Genomic DNA, 20,112 nt, shown 5'->3' with positions numbered 1-20,112 from the left:
ATCTGAATGGAACATCCACCTTTCTTGCTTTCGTAATGGGATTCTCCTGCTAAGACCTTTTTTGCAAGATTAGGGCAAACAATCGTCACAGTTATTGCTTTCTGTTCTGCTGTCTGTCTTTCTAACCCCCAGAAGACAACTGGATGAAGTTATTTGCCAATAAGGTTTGTTTTAGATATTTCCTGCAAACAGTATACTTTGCTTCTTTCCTTCTATTGCTGTGTCCTATACTGCATAACAGACAGAACAAGATAAGCGTTGGACAAACGACAAGATAGGTGTCGGACAGAACCATTCAGTTTTGTGTTTACAGAAGCTGCTAATGAAAATAAGCCTAGAAAGTCTAGATTTCTGGCCATCTTGCTGCTTACACACCACGTCTGGCTACACACCCTTAATCATGAGTGAGCTGCACTTTATGAGGTATGAAGGGATCTTGCAGTCTACACTTCTCTGAGCCAGGGTTTTGGGGGCAGCTGTGGCTGTGCCAGCACCGCACCCCTGCAGCCCCCCTGTCCCCCAACAGCCGGCGCATGTGGGGGGAGTCCTGGGCACCGGGAGGTGCAGCCAAGCATGCATGAGGATGCATTTGCTGTCCCACACATAGTCCTCGAGGTTATGCTCAAAATTCAGGCTGAACAGAAAAATACACAACCTCCTTTAATCGTCTAGCCTGGAAGTACGCTGGTTTGGCACGCCGCTTGAGGGCTAGGCACGCAGAGGATGATAGAACAATGAAGGAGAGTGGATTCGTAGAAATATAGCACCTTGGCCACTGGGAAGAAAGCCTCCCGGAGCAGGCGAAGTGTCAGAAACAAGAAATCAAGCATCCCTCTCTATTAGTATGATCTCTCCAAAGAAAAGCAGACATCCAATAGTGTCAGGAAACTTCTGTTAGCGAGTTGCTTTCCCTCCAGCTCGTGGGATTGCAGCAGCTAAAACACAGCTCAGCAATACGTGTTGAGGTTATGCCAGCAGCAAGATGCTATTCAGAAGGGATCATCTGTAAATAAACAAAGATTAAAAAAAGAAAGGAGTGATCAGTGACCATGTGATGATGAGCAAAGATTACTCCCGACGGACTGTGGAAGCAGACTTTTCCAACCCAATTTGGTGTGCAAAGCACTGGCAAAACTATTTTTTCCCCTTGTCTTTATGTCTCCTTGCTGCCGAATAAGGAAATTGTAATTTCGTCCTAATTTTACAACAAGTTTGGAGCAATTCTTTAGCAATACGCATAAAGCTGAGCTGGAGGAAGATTTACTGCTGTGTTTTCAGTTGTCTCCTCACAGAGTGCCATCTAGGGGTAACTCCTTAAAACCTCGTCAAAGGTTGAAAGCTTTGTCTCGTTCAAAATCAAACCAGAAAATGCTTCGCCTGCATGATGCTCCAAGATCTTGCTACAGATACTGAGCACGCTGTTTGCAGTACACAGAGTGGCATTAAAACTATACGAAAAGAGATTGGCAAGAGATTGCTACAGGATACAAATGAACTAGGTTCAGAAAATCATCGTTCCCTTACCTCCACAAACTCCCTGGTCTTTACAGCCAAATCCTCCTGTGCTGTCCAAGTGACTGGCATGCATAATTCAACTTATTGTCCAGCTTGTGAGGAAAACTATGAGCTTTAAGATCCTAGCTTGTAAATGTGCTGATTAAATTGATTAAGACAATTAGTTTTCTTTGTTTGTTGGGCTTAGAAGACAAAAAAGAAAATCTGTAATTACTACAAACATGCAAGGACATTAGCAACCAGATGTACTTGTATTTTTGTTTTATTTTGTTGGCCTATTTTAATCTCCTGTTCCAACTTCACATATTTTTAATCAATGTATATATAAAGTAATATGATCAAGTTTATAATTACACCTCTGCCTAACATTTCCTTCACTTGGCATCGCTTAAGTAGGCTTAAAGAAGCCTGGTTTTTCTCCTGTCTTTCTGGAAGTTATGATAGGCAACCAAATAAATTCTGAGGGTCTCGATGCAGCTAATTATGCTGAGATAATCTGACTGTGTTTGAATTTCTACCATTATTTAATTTCCTAAAAGAAACTTGCTAAAGAAAAAAATCCTTTCTTTTCGTTCTTTTAGACAGACTCCTAAAATTGTTCTAAGCTTGAAGAAACGCTCCGAAGGGGCTGTGCTCTTAGGGCCAGCTCTCCCCAGTCCTCAAGCATGAAGCCACAAGCAGGCAAGGTCTCTTTCCCCTGCAAGAAGCAGCATTTGTTCCTTCCACCACCCCTCTCTTGCCTGTTCATTTGTCATCTCTTTTTGGCCTAACATAGTTGAAAACCTGTATCTTACAAATGCTTGTCTTACAAGGCATTCCATAAAAAGGCTTACTCGAGTCAGTAGCCTTGCTGTATCCCCTCTAGCACACACGTTTCCTAACTTATTGGGTAAGGAACAGTCTTCAAAGTCTACAGAGCTTCTAATCTACACACGATTTGGTCTATGGCTTGAGCTCAGAGGTTTTGTTAAAGACATGTATCTAGAAAGCATCATTCTGCTTGTTTCTCTGATATCATCGTTACATCTTTACATTCAGTTCTTTTCCTGGGGAAAAAAGAGCGGCATTAGACCGGTGCTGTGTTAAATCAGCCTCTGATTGAAAAAGCTGTTCTAATTTTCCCTTCATCTGCACAGTGTTTTTCCTTTACAATACTAATTTAGTAATTTATAAATATTTAATATTTACAAGTACCAATGGAAATAAAATCTGCGTTGGCAAATGTATCAATGTCATTCTGTCATTCGGTCGCCCCTCTCACGTATTCCTAGCACTCCTTTTAGAAGAAATCTCCACTCTCTAAATGACATAAAGTCAACACGAGGATAACAGTCAGCTCCTTACTTTAGTAAGCATGATTTCTAAATGTGGGATGGAAATCAATTATAATTATGGGTCACATGCTAAAAAAAAATGACATAGATCTGTGATACCTGGAAGAAAATGAGTTGGTAGAAACTGTGTAAATGGTTAACAAGCATTTAGTGTGTTGCTGTTCTAACACTTTTCACATTGCTGAGCTGGAAAACTCAGAGTTAATGATGCCAGTGGATGAAATTCCTCCCACTTTCACCTCCTCCCAAGTCAATATGCATTGATTTTTATAGGTCTCATTTTCAGGCAGTGGCGTGCTTCAACTTTGCATATACCCAAGTACACATAGTAATTATGTAAGTACACGTATTACTGAAGCCCAGAAATGGTAAAGGATTTTAGTTTTATTTTAAACTAAATAATAGTGGGCTAAGTTGTGCTGTGATTTATTCTTTCCTCAGTAGCTAGCCCTCTAATGCAAGCTTTCCTTCCTCCCATTTCCCGCTTTTAGTAGAGAAGGATGTGGTTATTTAGCAAGTGGCATTGTCTGCTTTACTCTGTACTAAACTGAAAAATGTAGAAAAATAGTAAAAATAGCCAAAAATTGCAAAGATACAGCCATTTCCTACCTTTTTAAAGAACTGTACAAATATGAATAAATCATCCACAACAGCATATGATTATCTTTTACGGTATCTACATTATAAAAGAAATAAAAGCATAAAGATCTTGCTTATTATTTTGTTCTTCATGTATATTATACTATAGAGAACTGAACAAATATCTACTAAAAGTACATGAAAAACCCCAAAGCTTAATTTTACATACTGGATACAGCTGAAATTATTATTTAATATTGTTGTTAATATTCTTTAATCATTGCCTGGCCAAAACCCTTTTTGCTCTGTGCTTCATTTGTCTTGGAAGCACTCAGGCTCTGATGTGCCTATGTACAACTGCAGAACATTTCTCATTCACCTGACACTAAATTCCAATAAAGCAGTGTTTCAGTCTTAATATTCTGTCATAGAAGAACACTGCATGTTGGTAAGCCTTCCTCTCCCTAAAGTATTTTAAGCTACAATGCCAAGGTGAGCAATTGTATTAGCCAAACACCACCTCACCTGCCAGTAACTGCTCTGAGTGGAAATCAAGTGACGCGAAGAACCTGAACTGGGGCAAATCCCATCCCAAGTGAGAGACTTTGACGCAGGCATCCTGTCCCTTTCTGATTAGCTCTAGCAGTCACTGCGCCTATGCTTCAATTAGCAGTTTGTAATAGTAATTTCATTCTAAACCTATTTTTGATCTTATATAATGCCTCAAGATGGCTAAATTTTTTTTCCTCATGTCAGAAGGGAGTTACTAGCAGGGAGCTGGAACGGCCCCACCAGACCTTCCCTGGCAGCCACTGTGCCTGCTCTGTGAAAATGTACATTTCACCCTTCAGCTAGATCTAATTTAGAAATCTTTTGAGTGCTTAATGACTTCCTATAATTTGGCCTAATTGAATTTAAGTGCTTTTGCATTAAAACTGGAATGCTCAGCTGGGCTGAAGCTGAAAGCCTGTGACCCTGAAACACAGTCCCAGAAACACGAGCCCTCTTCCGTGTTGACTGTTGCCATCTACTGCATCAAAGCCACAGCCATATTCTGTTTCGATCTCGCACTTAAATTGCAAAAATAGTTTGGTTAAGACCAAAGCCTTCCGCAGATCTGAATCATCACCAACACATGCAGCAGCTGCTCCATGCAGTGGGGCTGCTGCAGCCTGAGGAACTCTCCTCTCCAGCCAGGGAGGTTCTGCGACTTGGGACGCTGTGCGCGACTGATCGGCGGGTCAAAAGATCTACCCCTAGCAGGTGGATCAAGCCACGGAGTGGGAAAGAAACCACTTCTGAGCACTGTGCCTAACGGGTTTGGGGAAGGCGACTCGGAAGTCAGCTGGGTGAGTGCCCTGCTGAGGGACAGCCACGGCAGCAGACTCAGCCAAAGCTGCTGGGGCTCCCCTCCATGTCTTCTGGCGGTGTTTGCTGTTGGGTTTTCTCTAAATCTATTTCAGCCACTAGTGAAATCCCATTAGTTTCCATAAGAAATTCTCCCCTTACAGGTTTCTATAGTAGAGGAACATATACTACCCAGGGTCTATCCATTCTCTGTCTTTTTTTTCCCTCCAAGTTCTGCTCTTCTCTTTAATGCTCAGGCAGGAATGAGAAATATTTTCATCGTGTCTCTATTCAGAAGCTTCTTCTAAGAACACCATGCAACTACTACATAGGGCAGCATCTGTTACTGATCTATTAATAACCATAACATTAATATTAGGAAGTAACTATCAAGCATGACTACAGAATATGAACCCATAATCTTACCCCTAATCTAAGAATAATACGAATGACAGTATGAATAATATCTAATAATCATCTAGCTACTAAAATCATATCCCTACAAAACTAGACAGACTTATTTCTTTTATTTAAAGACTAAGTCTAATTAAGAGCACTCCTGATGCATCTAGGAGGTTGGAAGAGCTTAGGCGATTGCTGTCATGCGTTCAAAGTAAATCAGACTGTTAGGCTCTAATATTTACATTTCACAATTTTTGGCTTACTAAATTATATTTCCAAGGTAAATATCATTGCAGTATAGGAAATTATTTACAAAAGAAGAGCTAAGGAAAGCTAATCTATCATTTCTATTTTCTTCAAGGTGAAAAACACGCTGTTGCAATCATGTAGCTGGGCTCAATCCTATGCTCCATTAGCAGGAAAAATTTCCATTGAAGTCAGCGCAGATCTTGCTTTCACAAGAGAAAGTTGTATTCTGTACCAACACCTCATCGTGCTATCAGTAAAGTCAGTGGCAGACATGCTTCTGAAGGTAATGGTAGTAAAATGAGATCTTCAGTGGTGTTTCACAATGTGCTACACCAGCAGGAAAAGAACCATCGATTTCGGGAATCACAGAGGTTTGCATCAAAGAACGTATTTGTTTCTGGTAAAGAAATACATGGGAGTGGGCCTGAAGTTTAAGAAACTTCAAAGTAACCTGCACTGCAGCATGGGAAGGACGTTGGACCTTATGCATTTTAATAATCCCCAGGAGGACAAGTCACCTGATTCCTTCAGTGACTTCAGTGTTCCAGTTAATGTCCATATGCATGCAGTACAGCACCTTAAATTGCTGATTTTGAATTTTACTTACATTTTTAATGAAACTGACTTTGTCTTCCCCAGAAATGTCCCAGAAACTAATGAAACCTTTTGTTCTAAATGAAAGATGTTTCGTTTGACCAGGCAGCAATATTCTTTTCAACTTTTAATTTGTCAGGAAGCAGGAAAATCCTCAGTTTTATCCAAAATTATTTCCTTTTGACTGTGATTTGTTTGCATTTTCCTACTTCGAACTCTTTCACACATGCTAAGCAAAGCTCACAGGTGACCTTCTGAAACAGAAGTCTGATTTGGCAGTTAGAGACGGCCTCTAGCTCCAAAACCACCTCTTCAGTGCTCATGCGACAGTGTGTAAGATTATCTTCCCCCTGCTGTCAGGTACAAAAGCCCTTGGAGCTCTCCCTAGAGAGGTTCACAACGTACAATTAAAGAGGGGTGGCGCATAGAACTCACCAATTCTTCTGCATATCTTGAACTTACAATATTTTCTCTGGACTCAAGCCAAGGAAATAATTTAACTTCTCACAGCACACAATTTTTGTTTTTGGCATAGTAGATGCTCCACATATAATCAAAAAGATCAGCCTACAAAGCTATTGGTTTCAAAGAAATACGAAGTTAATTAACAGAAGTGTGTTGCGGCAATGTTACTTTTAATCAGTTTAATCACAAAATTCTTCCAACTCTTCAGTTTATGCAAAAATGTGTAATATTCATCTGAGCAGATACACAATTCCAAACATCCACCATTTTCGTAAATAATTGGCAGGACTATATACCGGTTGTTCATAGTTTGTTGCAGACATTCTCAAATGCTTATAAATTTTATTGTAAGACTGGGTGATTTTATAGAATTGATCAATACAAAAGAAATGTTCACAATTTATTCTTCAGTTTAAAATATCACTTGTTTATAAAGGTTCAACCTTCATAAAGTTTGAATCCATGATCATTCACGAGCTGAATACCAAGATTAAGAATGTAACAATAACAATTGCTTTCAGGACTTGGCACAGTTTCTACACAGTTTTATTTTCCCGGTGGCTGCTCACTGCTGAGCACCCCTTTGCCGCCTGACCCCGCAGGAGGGCACACAGGCGACAGCCACGGTTGGCTGGACGTCGAGGCTGCGTCCAGGCCCGTCACACTAAATGCACCTCGGGAACGTTTCCAGGCATCGCTTAGGTCACTAAATTTTTAAAATGTTTCAGGGCACGGTTTTAGCCCAACCGGGTGCCCAAAAAATTTGCAGGCACAGTTCGGGGATCAGCACCGGCCACGGACCCATCCATGTCACCACCCCGCTGTCAGTGGCTGTGAGCTCCATGGGCGCAGGCATTCAGTGCCAGCTGGCCTCGGCTGGGGAATAATCCTCTGCATGTTTAACTCACTAGCATCTCCTTCCCTGGAGATATTCAAGACCCGCCTGGAAAGGTCCTGTGCAACCTGCTGTAGGTGACCCTGCTTCGGCAGGGGGGTTGGACTAGATGACTCATAGAGGTCCCTGCCAACCCCTACCATTCTGTGATTCTGTGATGAAGCTTTAGGGGCAGCAGTACAGCTAAGCTAACTTTCACGCCAATCAACAGTGGATGAACAACTTCTGTGAAGATGAAAAAACAAGTCTAATATTTACAACTCGGTTGACTTTGCGCTTGTATTAACTTCTTTTTGCATAAGTAACAATTACAGCATTTACTGACTTTAGATCCTTGGTAGAACAAAAGCAGGTAAAAAGATCAGTGCACCTTAAACCATCTTTTCTTTGAGATTTGTGAAAAACTGTACCTTCGAGTTGCTGCTGATTCCCATTTGCAGTTGCTATCTCTCTCTCACAGCACAACCCCAAAAGACTCTGCTACCACATAAATGGTGCACAGACCAGGCAGCGATATGGTACAGTGGAGAAAAACAAACATCAAGAGAAGGAGGAGCTGGGGCAGGGAAGAAGAGGGAAGCAGGCAAATGCATGAAAATTAAGGCATACAACGCAGCGCAAATCAGCTACGTAGAAGTATGAGCTACAACAGGAACTGCATGAAACATGTTCTACATCATCTGCCATATCATCTAATGTATGCTCTGTGGGGCTCCAGATGGAGCACTGAAGCAGGATCTTACCGCAGTCAGTCACGCTGCCTTTCCCACAAAAAGTTTCTCTCCACCTTCCACTTGAGGGGAAGCCCCACAGGGGAGTCAGGATGAGAGCTCCACTGGGTCCTGGGGAACTTGTGGGCCAGGGCAAAGGGATCAGCCTGACCATGGTCCCTCATGGGCCAGCTGCCACTGACAGTAGGATTCATGGAGTTGGGAGGTGGAACAACTGAGAAGTAAATCTCAGCAAATTTTACTCGCCATCCCTTCTCTTTAGACTTCTTGTGGCTTTTTCCCTTCCAAGCAGAGTCTGCTTTATCCTTTGGCTTCTCAGTTATACCCTGTTGGAAGTCAGCCACCTGAAATGGTCATCCTGCTCCTCCAAGTGTATATGGCAGTCTGGTGTGGGCATCAGGAGTGTGATTCATCAGACCAAGCATGGACATATACATCCGAACTAGCTGTCTAGACTCCATTTATCATTCACTGAAACAGATACTTCTGCCAAGTGACTCACCTCACGCCAGAGTTGCTCTCTGGCCAGAAAGTGTCTGTTTCCTCCATTAATTGCAATGGGAGTTCAGATGTGCTTCAGACATGGTCACAATATGACAGACACCTAAAGTCATAGAGGTGAAGCCCAGACATTCTTACTCTATATAAGGAACAAAGTAATCTAGAAATGAGAATATCACAGTCCAAGTTGTGTTACAGCTGAATTAATACAATCAAAGTTTTATTTAGAAATGCATTGTATTTCCCATAGTGTGTTTCAGTTTTCATTTAATCTAGTAAATAGGGTTGAATGAAATACTGTGGTATCTCTCTTAAGTGTCCACTTGACAAATCAGGATGTACCACAACCAGAACATGAGATGTTACATAAACTTTCTGTAATTACTTCACAGTTCAACCATCAGTTTCCTCAGGAAACACTGTCAATCTGTTTAGGCCAATAACCATCCATGTCAGATGCAATGTGCTGTACTTAAATTACAGGATTAAAGATTTATCTTTATGCAAAAATATTTACTTGTTTAAACTTTTAAAATACAGATGTCATTTAAACTCTAACATTTATAATCAGCTTTATATTTACATTTGAGGTATGTAACAGACATGATGGAAGGTGACAGAAGTTACAGACCTGAAACAAGAGCGGTATTTGTGGGATCAGAGTCACCAGGACTCCTACCAGATAAACTGAAGGCAAATCCCCTTCCAGCTTGTTTGGTTCTGCTGCACAGGAGATGCAGGGTGGTTCAAAATTTCTCTATTGCTATAAGTAGGTGTCAGCTTACTCGTTTCTAGGGATCAGCTATGCCTCCTTGCCAAGCAGAAAGCTCATAGTCCTTGTAGCCTTCTGCTTCCTCACAGCTTTTTGGCCTGGGACAGCTGAGCCAAACAGCCACTCCCAGCCCAAGGGAAGAAGAAATCGTCGCAAAGGGTGGTGTTCTGGGAGGCTCCCACCCTCAAGTTTTTTCTTCACCACATTAAAAGTGCAAGTATGGCCACGTGTGTCATTTTTGAGTTTCCCAGAACAGTACAAATTTACAGAGACACACAAGGAACACCTTCAGACCAAAGCCTTATTTATCCCCTTATCCAAGGGACAAACCAAGATTTAAGAGGGATGTAAGGAACTCCCTACTGGATCACCCCAACGGTCCCTCCAACCAGTATTCTGTCTCCAGCAGTGGCAGCAGGATATATTATTTAGGGCTAGTATGCAAGCCTTCCATTTTCCACAGTCCGTTCCGTCTCACACATCCCCAGAATCAAGTCGTTTCATTCGGAAGTTGGAATTTTCCCCAATGTGGCCTCCTTACCTTTTTCTACCGAGCTGCACAGGGATTTTATTGGAATGATTGCTTGCTTGTTGAATTGAGGCAGTTTATTTACCAGGGCTTCTAACACTATATCTGTAACAATATCAATACAATAATACTACTACTGTATGAGTCCTGGAATACCTATGTGGTATTTAAAACAGCAGAATTGTCTGGATACATTTCCCTTTACCTGACCTCCAGCCGTTCATTACAACCTTGAATACAGAGCACCTGACTCAGCTGCTCGCTCTTTACACCGGGAGAAGATGCCTGTCTGCTGACTGCATTTTCTCTCTATTTTCTTCGACATCTGTCAGCGCCCACAGCCCTCTTTCTAGCCTAGCATCCTCCTTTAGCTCATATTTAGACTTTGAAGAGTAAATTGCTCTTAGTCTGCCAGGTATCAGAAAGCGTGTATGCCCCAACAAAGAGCATCCTCATATTGCATTTTCAAGGATTTGTGTCTCTGCTTTTCTTGCTGGCCCTGTTACATCTTACATTTGATTTAACTCTCTGTGCTGAGGCCAAATAACACCTCATCAGTAATGTGAGTATGATATTTAAAATATTACACACAATTGCCTTGTTTGTTATAGGTTTCAAGTCTAATGGTGTTCTATGTCACGTTCGTCAGCTCTTGGATACTAAAGCATCTTGGTTACTGCGAGGATCTCAGCTTTCACTGCAGAAAGGGGGAATTTCTACACCTCCTTGTTGCAAAGAAAAGCCTGAAAACATTATTTCGGCAAAAATAAAAAATTGGAAATATGGAATAAATTTAATATAAAAGGCAGGCTCATGATTTTTATGATTATACATCACTGGCAGAGGCCGGGGGGGAAGGAAGACTCGTTCGTTATTTCTGAATGCTTGCAGGTGGCAATACTGACTGTGGAAATTTCATCTTTGGGAATGCTTTGTCACCAATGTCCCCAGAGCAGTAATAATACCATTCTCCTGTTAGTTTGTGTGAATAAGAGTAGTGCTGCGGTCTAATTTATTCCCTCTGCAGATTTGGACCCTGATCTTGCAAGCTGTATTTTGTACCTAGGAAAAGTGCTGCAGTGATATGCAGTAGTGGTATGCACAGGTAAGAAGCTCTGTCTGTTCAAGATAATAGATCTTGCAGCTAAGCAAACTGAGTGCAAAAATTGGGAGACATTTAGTTTATCTATATTAAATTTGCCTTTACAGAAATTGCAGTATGTTCAAACTCCGTGTTATTAAAAAAGAAGATAACGTAATACAGAATTCCTGTTCACTAATTGTCCTTCACTCCAAAAGTCACAGGATGCACCTCTTCCCACACCCTCCTTTCTGAAGACACACAAACACCTGCATAGAAATAGAAAGAGGGATTTTAGTGGAAAATCTGAGCGGTTGATATCTTCCTTTCGGTCCCATTAGGTGGAGCTCTCAGACAAGAAGAAATGAATGAAAAAACCAACCCAGCAGGCACCCTTAGGAATTATTAGTATTGTACTATGCAGGTGTTTATCCCTGACGAGAGCTCTCTCCTCTTGACAGAAATCATTTCTACCAACTAGAAATATTATTACATGCTTTCAAAACTACTGATACTCAGCAAACTACCCGTACAACTAGGTTTTCATTAGCTTAACACATCACCGAGGTAGAACCGCAGACTTTAGAGGTAGCCGAATGCTGCATCACTGGGGTCAACATAAATAACCAGACTGACAGAGAAAAAGTTATGGAAATAGAGAAGACGACCATATAAAGAATTTAAAAGCAATACATAAAAATCAGAAAATTCCAGCAAGTGCTTGCCCTCGCTTCCATTAATGATGAAAGTCCACTGACATTGATGGTGGGGGATTCAGCTGAAAAATTGGCCATGCAGACACAAAGACAGAAATGGAAAAATGTTTGTAACCTGACTTCTGCCGCTTTCCAGGTCTAGTTTCTACTCTTGTTTTGATTTCATATTTCACTTACATGTTCTTACAAAGTATTGGTAGCTGTCCCAATTTCTACACGAGGGGAAAGATGAAGACAAACCTGTGTGAAGTACTGTACAACAAAGGACAGGATGATGGGTGCATATTTTCAAGGCTATTGGCCCTTACACCAATTGTGCATCACGTGTAGTAACTCTGCAACCTCAATATTTTTGCCAAATAAACGGCTGTGGCTGGCAAAATGTGAAAGAGGAGAACAATGTTATGAAGACAATTACTAGAATTAACAGAAACTAGCAGAGATTGTCCAGGTATACATGGGAGCAAAGAGTATGCACTGGTTCCTATTAGACTCTACATCTCCTTTAGGAGAAATGATTGGCTTAATTCAACCACTTCAACTGTGATGAAAGCCTGCTAGTTTTATCTTTTATGAAGGCAAATATGAACCATTTCAGTAAAGCTTAACCTATCTATCCCCTAGATTTAGCCTTTATAAAAAAAATATGATAATTTCATGACCATTGATGTACGATGCTGGAAGATGGTTTTTATTTTGTGTTTGAATATCATCTGTCTAGCTCCAGGTTTTGCAACAAAACCTTTTCCAGACCCTTGAAGGGTCTGGAAGTCTGTTCCATTTTCAGATTTTTTTAAAACCTGTACTCTTTTGTGCCCAGAGTAAACACCACTTAGCACCTTGTGCTAAAATAAATAATATGCAGTGTCTGTGAGACATGAGAAGTAGCAACTGTGTTTCTGTGCTGAAATCAGTTGGCCTCATTGATTGACAGGCTTTAATTTTACTCACTACTCTAGATTTGCTTCACCAACGTAAAAAGAAAACATCTCCTACTAGTACAGACTGCTGCAATGTAAGAAGAGTGTCTCTCCCCAGCAGTGAAGGTCTCTCACTCACTTCCACATTCTTCTGCTCTATACAGTCCCCCTGCGAGATGTTTTGTGATCAGGATGAGCTTTTTAATCCTTTCCGAAGGAACCATCCCAAACTCGCCACTGACATAAGAAAGGTGTCACAGGTCAGAATCTGACTGTTCCTTCTTGACACCATGGACCAGTATTGTTCTGGTCATACTGGGCAACACACACTGGTGCCAGTGGCAGTAGCTGTAGCTTCCACCACCCATTTCAGATGCAGAGGGCATAAAAAGCCAGAATTTCAGGAGCTCACCTGATTTTTAACTTCCCCACACCTGCCTTCAAGATGGCCTTAATGACTACAGCAAGCATACACAGTTTTCAAGTTCTGCACTGTGAGTCTGTTCCTCTTTCAGATGATCGCATGTATCTATGGTGTGGATATGCTCCATTCTCTGTCACATATGGCTACTCCTTGCCTTTACTGCACTTATCCTGAGACTCCTAACTCTAGTGGAGGGAGTTATTATTATCCCTCTTTTACACCTTCCGGCTAAGTGACTTTTTTAGTGCTATCCAAGGAGCCTGCAGCAGAGCAGGAAACTGAACCCAATTCTGGTGCATTCTACCTCTACCCATTGAACTATACTTCAAGGTGACATTACACAAAGAGGTGAGCATAGATCTGATTTAAGCTTCACGAGAGAGAATGAAGGTTATGGCAGCCTTATCCTGTTTGCCCGGATACCAGAGAGAAGCAAGCAGGAGAAGGGTCAAGATGGTGGAGAGCTGAAACACTTGCTGCCACACGGTGAGCTTCTGATACAGTCCTGTAGGCGGAGAACAGAGCTGGCAAGATTCATCTACCCAGGCACCACTGAAGCAGCGTGCCAGTTTTCCCAGTGTAAAACAAGAAACTCTCTCCAAATCTGAAATGTCTCCATCGAGAACTTGTTTTTAGGACATGGGTGTTTTTCATTGGAAATTCCTGCAGACGAAAATTCTTAACTATCCACTATGTGCCCCCCTAATTCCCCTCGAGCTTCCCAGTGTCCATGTCCCTGAATGACCAAGAAAGTTCTCTTCTCCATGCTTCAGTATTTCACTAAAGTACAGTGTGGTTAAAAGACAGAAAATCAATCTTAACTACTGAGATTTCCATAATGTTCAATTAAAAGTGTCAAGCTATTGTGACTGGCTTTGTCAAAATGTGGGTGACAAGCTCTGCTGTGCAGCAAAACGTGCCTGTTTTGCAGAACGCTGGAGAGGAACGGCAGGGTGCTGCTTTCCAGGCGGCTGCAGGCACACGAACCTCCTGGCTGTGACTCCTCAGCCTGCATCTGACCCACGTGCCCAGAGCTGAGCCGCCTCTTGGGAAGGGAGCGCCTGAGAAAGCAGCCAGCGCAGGTGCTCGGGGCTCGGAAGGAAGATGGGGTGATCTGGGTAAGAAAAATTACAGCATTCACACTGCCAGAATCCCGGTCTGTTACTGATCCCGCTGCACCACTCTCCTCCTTTCATTCCCCTGACTCGGACATGGTGCTTTGAAGAGAACATTAACACACTTCTCTTGACTTCTCTGTCTATCCTTTCGGACAAGTGCGCAATGCTTGTACTGTGTATCTCTATATGGTTTCTCTTTGAATATCTATTTCAGAAAACACACCCCTACTGCAGCAGAGTGCAGCCTATAGCAATGAAGAGGAATAATAACAAAATCCTTAAAGACAGATCAAGCATTCTAAGTGCTATACTTGGGTCCAACTTGAATCTGAAGGGCTGCTAGATATCACAAAAAACCCCCGTTTTGTCACAGTCTCACAATAGGTTACAGGACATTAGAAATTTTTGCCAGTAATTATGTGAGAATAAATTCAATTAGCTGAATTCATTATACTTCTTCAAAACAAACTTTTGCTTGCTCTGAATAAAAGCAATCTCCGATTTAGCAATAGTCTTCTCCTAGTGACCATCATTAAGACCTCACCCTGACAGTGGCTGTGCGTCCGCTATTAAACGCAGGTGCTTTGCGAGGCCCGGGAGATGCTGTGATAAACAAAGCTTCTCAGCCGAGTTACATGCCTCACCCAGGACTGATCTGTGCAAAACCTGGTAATCCTGCACGTTTGTTTAAACAAGTGGTTCTGCCATGACCAGCGCTGACCTACTTTCCCCAGTGCCTTATTTGTTGCACACACGTTCCAGCTTTCCTCTGACTAGAGTTCAAACGCAGATTGCCTTTTGCTGTCTGCTAGCAAAATGCTCAAAACAATGGGGATCCTGATGAGGGAACACCAGCACCACTCTGCTACAGAGAGCAGAAAGGGAGATGCATTGCCAGCACCCAGCAGAAGCAGAGGTACTGATCTGCTCCTTGAGCGAGCTCGGGATTCATTTTCCTTAGCTGCCCAGTTTGACTTCTTATTGCACAGAAACAGAGGAACAAGTCAAACATACACGTGACTCCTGCAAAATGAAGAATTCTGCAGGAGAAAATATGAGCGCAATTAAAGGGTAACAGCATTTAACAGTGACCATGTCTAACCTCTCCTTACTATTAGCAAGAGATAGATGGAAGACAAAACTAGTTCACTCCCTGCAGAATACATCTCTCTTCGCCTTTTAAATAGACCTACAACAGAGCCTTCTGCTGGTCATATCGATCTCTTTCACACTGCACGTGAGCTATCATTTTGTCTCAGGCCATCTTGCTGCTCTTTAAATGACAGCTTGATTGTTGGAGCCGATCTCCATCACAGCCGAACTGTTTATCCAGCGGCAAATGTGAGTGGGGCTGTTAGAACTGAAGTCCTGTTGGATGGCCGCTGGGTAGAGGAAAAGATTTTAACTTGAATGGAGTCTGTTTTGATCCAAACCTTTACCTCAGATTCAATATAATTTACCAGTATCCAAATCTTTAACTCAGAAGGGGTTCTCTAAACATGCATGCAAGAACAGAAAGCTTCCCCCCCAGCTCTTCCACTGAACTCCTCGGGCCAACGTCGGGCAATTCCTCAATGTTTTGCAAATAGCTTGCCTCTGGTTTTGGTTCCCAGCAGAGATTTTTCATTCCAAATGTGTAGTATAAAAGGACAGTTTCTGCTGCAGTGCAAATGAAAAATCCATAACCCAAGGTATTGGTAGAATGCTCATGTAGGAGCATGTCGGATGAGTTAAGTTGGGAAGGGAAGGGAAGAGAAGGGAATAGGAGGATGAGGTCTAATTAACTGACTTTGTTCTCTCTTCCGGCACTAAGGGACGAAAGACTGGTTAGCATATCTGAAAAGAGTCAAACAGAAAAATCTTTATTTATAGACTTCTCCACCATTGTACCAGGTAGCAAGGAGAAGGCAGGAACACAATTCTCTTTTGAAATCTGATGGAAACACAGCTGAGCCATATTAACTAGCTCTTCAGATGGACTTGTGCCTAACATAAGCCCTCCTCTGTCCTCTGATCTGAAAGACAAGTATCAAAATCGCTGATGGACAACGAGGTCAGAGATACCTCCGTTGCCCCTCCTTTTCCTTAACTGGCTTGCTGAGTTTATTCCATGTTTTCAAATTCCTATAGATGAAATTGAAGAACAAAAGTGCAGCTGGGGTTTTTCGCAAGTGGCAATTTGAAGAGTACCTTCATTCTCTAAACAGCTTGACTTCTCTCGTGAGGGAAGCATATCTGTCAAATCACATGTTCCTCCTCCCTGAGCTCCCATAACAGGTGGCTGAAATCTCAGAAAAGGGCTGATACTCAAGAACATGCAGTATTTTGTGAAGTTACATGCACAACAATACAGCAATGCAGTTGTATCCACTTGCTACTGGTCCTGGACAGCAGAATTAAGTAGATCGCCCAAATTTGGATAGCGGAGCAGTGACCCGGGCAGGAGCGGGACTGAACTTTGCTGAGTCTCAACCCCTCCGCGTAACCACAGGGCCATGTAGCTTGGTCTCGCAGTCTGTCAGCAGTGCCAGGAGCTGCTCTGGTGGGCAACGACATTGAGAACAAATCCAGCTGGCATCAGCCACAGCCTTAGCTAGGTGCAGGAGGAAATTCAGCCTGGGAAGAAGGCGAGCACGGTCCCTGTGACCAGGCCACGCTAGTTCCTGCACGATCATGTGAACAATTTTCCCTCTTTTTCGTGGGAGGGAATGGCACAAACACCACCCCAAGCGTAATTGCCTGTGCCACAAGCCAGATGCCCTGCAAGATGCCCGAGGGGCCGCTGAGTAAACCCAAAGGCAAACAGAATGGGCCATCCTCTTTTGTCATCTCTCGTGGAAAGGCAGGAGGGCTTGTGTCCACAGCTTCAAGAGAGCCTGGGCAAGAAGAGCTACCTGATTTTCTGTCTCGGTTTGAGGCTTTGATTTGATAAAAATCCATTCTTACAGCCTTGAGTTGTTTTAGTTGTTATTTCTTGCCTTTTTTTCCCCAAACACTAACCTGGAAAGTGGAACTCCAGTACCCCAGGAGGGCATTACTGACGTGATGCAGCGTGACAACATGTAACTCCTGTCTCCTTCCTGCATTTCTGCTCTTGGGTATTCTATAAAGAACATCTTTTTTTCAAAGCTGTGTTGTGCTGAGGACCCATTTAATCTGTTCTTTACTGTGGCCAACAAGCTTTTTTTCCCCCCCCATAAATGACCATTACTCCTTGCTGTGAATCCTCCCAGACTGTCAAGTTTCACACCCCCTTACGCTAAGCTGCATCTTCTGAACAATGCAGGCGGATGACGAACTCTCATATTTCCAGTTCTCTCATTACTTTGGGTCGTCCAAATAGCTGACCAGATGGAGGTCCATTATTAAAACATCACTGATAACTCGGAGCTTGTTTTCTAGTTTCCTCTTTTGAGAGGGAGATCTGTTTTGTTTCTTTGATTGCTCTTCGTGCCGCCTGTTCCTGTCTGCCCGTGCTTTTATGCTGTGCCCATCATCATGAAACATGAGGTGACTGGTAACTCTCTTCTAATTCACAGCAGAGACACTGTCTCGGCAGCAGCACATTTGGCCTAAAAAGCAGTTTTGAGGCCTGACGTGTAACCTGGGGATTTGTCCCATCTAACTAGTGACACTTGCGTCAGTGTTTTTATGATATAGACGTACATTCACTCAGAAAATCACTAAAGCTACAGGGTCAGCTGCCAGGCAGTTGTTCCATCAGCTCGTGGTCACTTCTGGCTTGGAAATGATTTGAAAGATGTTACAGAGGGGGAAGGCTCTGAAACACATCATCAGTCCCTTAAAAAATGTGTTTTCCTGTGACTGTTCATAGTCGAGTACTCTCTTATTAGATTAGACTCCATTTTTCACTAATTTCATTGTACTTTCTTGTAATTAGGTAAAATTCTGGTTTTGTTGACGTCGGTGATAAAACTTCTACAGCAAAAAATAGTGACTATTAAGACAATAGACCGACAGTCGGGCTAAATTAATAGTCTTTGAGCACCGTGCAGCAATGCCAGACAAATGGCCATACCCTAGCTCGCTCGTTGACAATTGCCTTCTGTATTTCGAACATGTGTGGCCCTCTTTAGTGCAGACACATCCCAGGAACAGTTGGCCATGTGCGTTCACCGGGCATCTTAGATGAGAATTGTTCTGTGGGTCTCAAAATCATTCTAATAAAACAGAATATATCTCCTTACGGGTTTTTTGCATCTAAAATTCCCGTGAAACCATTGGAAACCAGACATGCAGTGAAAGATCAGTCTGTGTTTGACTTTCTGGACCGGAATCGCCTCCAGCTAACACCAGTGAAAATCACCAGCCTTTCACTGACAGCCCCGAAGTTGCAGGCAAAAGCAACTGCCCTAAAAAAAGACAGGGATTAGGCTGACTGGCTGTTTTCACTGGCAAAGGAATTTTAAAATGTTACTTATTTCCATCCGACCTCATCAGTCTTCTGCCCTATCTGCCTTCACTGCCAGAAGCAAATACATTGGGTTTGCGTTGCTGCCGGTCTCGGGTTTGCGGTGAGAGAGGATTAATAGTTACAACCCCTCCAAGCAGCCAACTCTGTCGGCACAAGCCTCACCCACCACCACAGACCCCTTCTCACACACCGCAGCCCGCTCCCGGGGATTCGATGCCTTCGGAACCCCTCCCAGACCAGGGATGTGCTGTGAGCCGGCAGGATTTGTCCCCGCTGTGGTGACATAAACTGTCCAAGCCTGGGAACGTAAAACCATCTTTCCAGTAGGTTCTAGCCGGTCTGAGTAAACACCCTGGCAGGAGGACTGGAGAGCCCAGAGGGAGCTGTGATAATTCCATATGGCTACGGCTGCCTGTGGGCTTAAGAAGAAAGCGCCCGGTCTCCTTGTGCCATCTATGTCACGTAAGCATTCGATACGTTAGCACGGGATTTAATTTGGGCGTTAAAAGCTGCCTGCATTAGCTGGTGGCTGTGGGTCTTCTCACCCGCCTTTTGTGTGTGTTCTTTCTTGCAGATGTTTATTTGCTGCAGCACGTTTTCAAAGGGAATTGAGCAAGAGAAAACTAAAAGCTACTTGTATTAGTATTCCTGTTTAATTTAATACCAGCTTACAAGGTGGAAATTAAAATGATTTTTCTGTCACTGTTATCTCTCTTCACTTGGCAGAGATCGATTTCCTTCTTCCCCACTGCTTACTAATAAGACATCTGAAAACTAAGATGGTTTTTTATGTTTACTTCCTTGTTTAAATCAGCTTTCTCAACTAAGGACAGCTTTGGCAATACATTCGCTTTTTAACTTGTGATTTCTGTGTTGGCTCAGACTCCACCAGTGACAGAACATCAAACACGGAGAGGCTATATATTTTTAATTGCTCAGGGATGCCCTTGTGCATAAGTAGATGCAAATTAAACCAGCAGAATTCAGAACCTGTTCAGAGCAGACTGCACACGTTACACAACCAGTCACATTTTGGGCTCAGAAATGATGGTGCGTGATTTCGCTTCTCGTGCTGACAAGTACGGAGGCACCAGACTTCACTCGGCACGGCGTCGTGCCGCTGCTGCTGCTGCGGCGTCTGACACCGCCAGCCTCGGTACCGCTTTCTGGAGAGCTGACGAGCCCAGCAAGGCGGACGGCAACGCGCGAATGCTCGAGCGTGAGAATCAGCCGCACAACTGGCCTACGTGGAATTGCACCCTCCCGCCAAGGAGATACTCGTGTCCAGCAAGAGGATTACAAAAAATTGGATGCTTTTGACGTCTCGAAGAATCCGACATCAGCACCCAACAGCCTGCCTCCGGGGTCTAGCCCTCCTTCGAAGTGGGGAGGGTAAATGAGGGAGCTGCGTTGCTGTTTGGAGCCCAAGCCGCATTTTACGAACTTGGTACTTGTACCCCGGTAGCGTTAAAGCTTCAGCCAAGATGTGACTATTTCAAAAAGAC

This window comes from Opisthocomus hoazin, chromosome 1 (genome assembly GCF_030867145.1).
Source record: "Opisthocomus hoazin isolate bOpiHoa1 chromosome 1, bOpiHoa1.hap1, whole genome shotgun sequence".
Taxonomy (NCBI): domain Eukaryota; kingdom Metazoa; phylum Chordata; class Aves; order Opisthocomiformes; family Opisthocomidae; genus Opisthocomus; species Opisthocomus hoazin.
Note: the sequence above shows the minus strand (reverse complement) of the source record.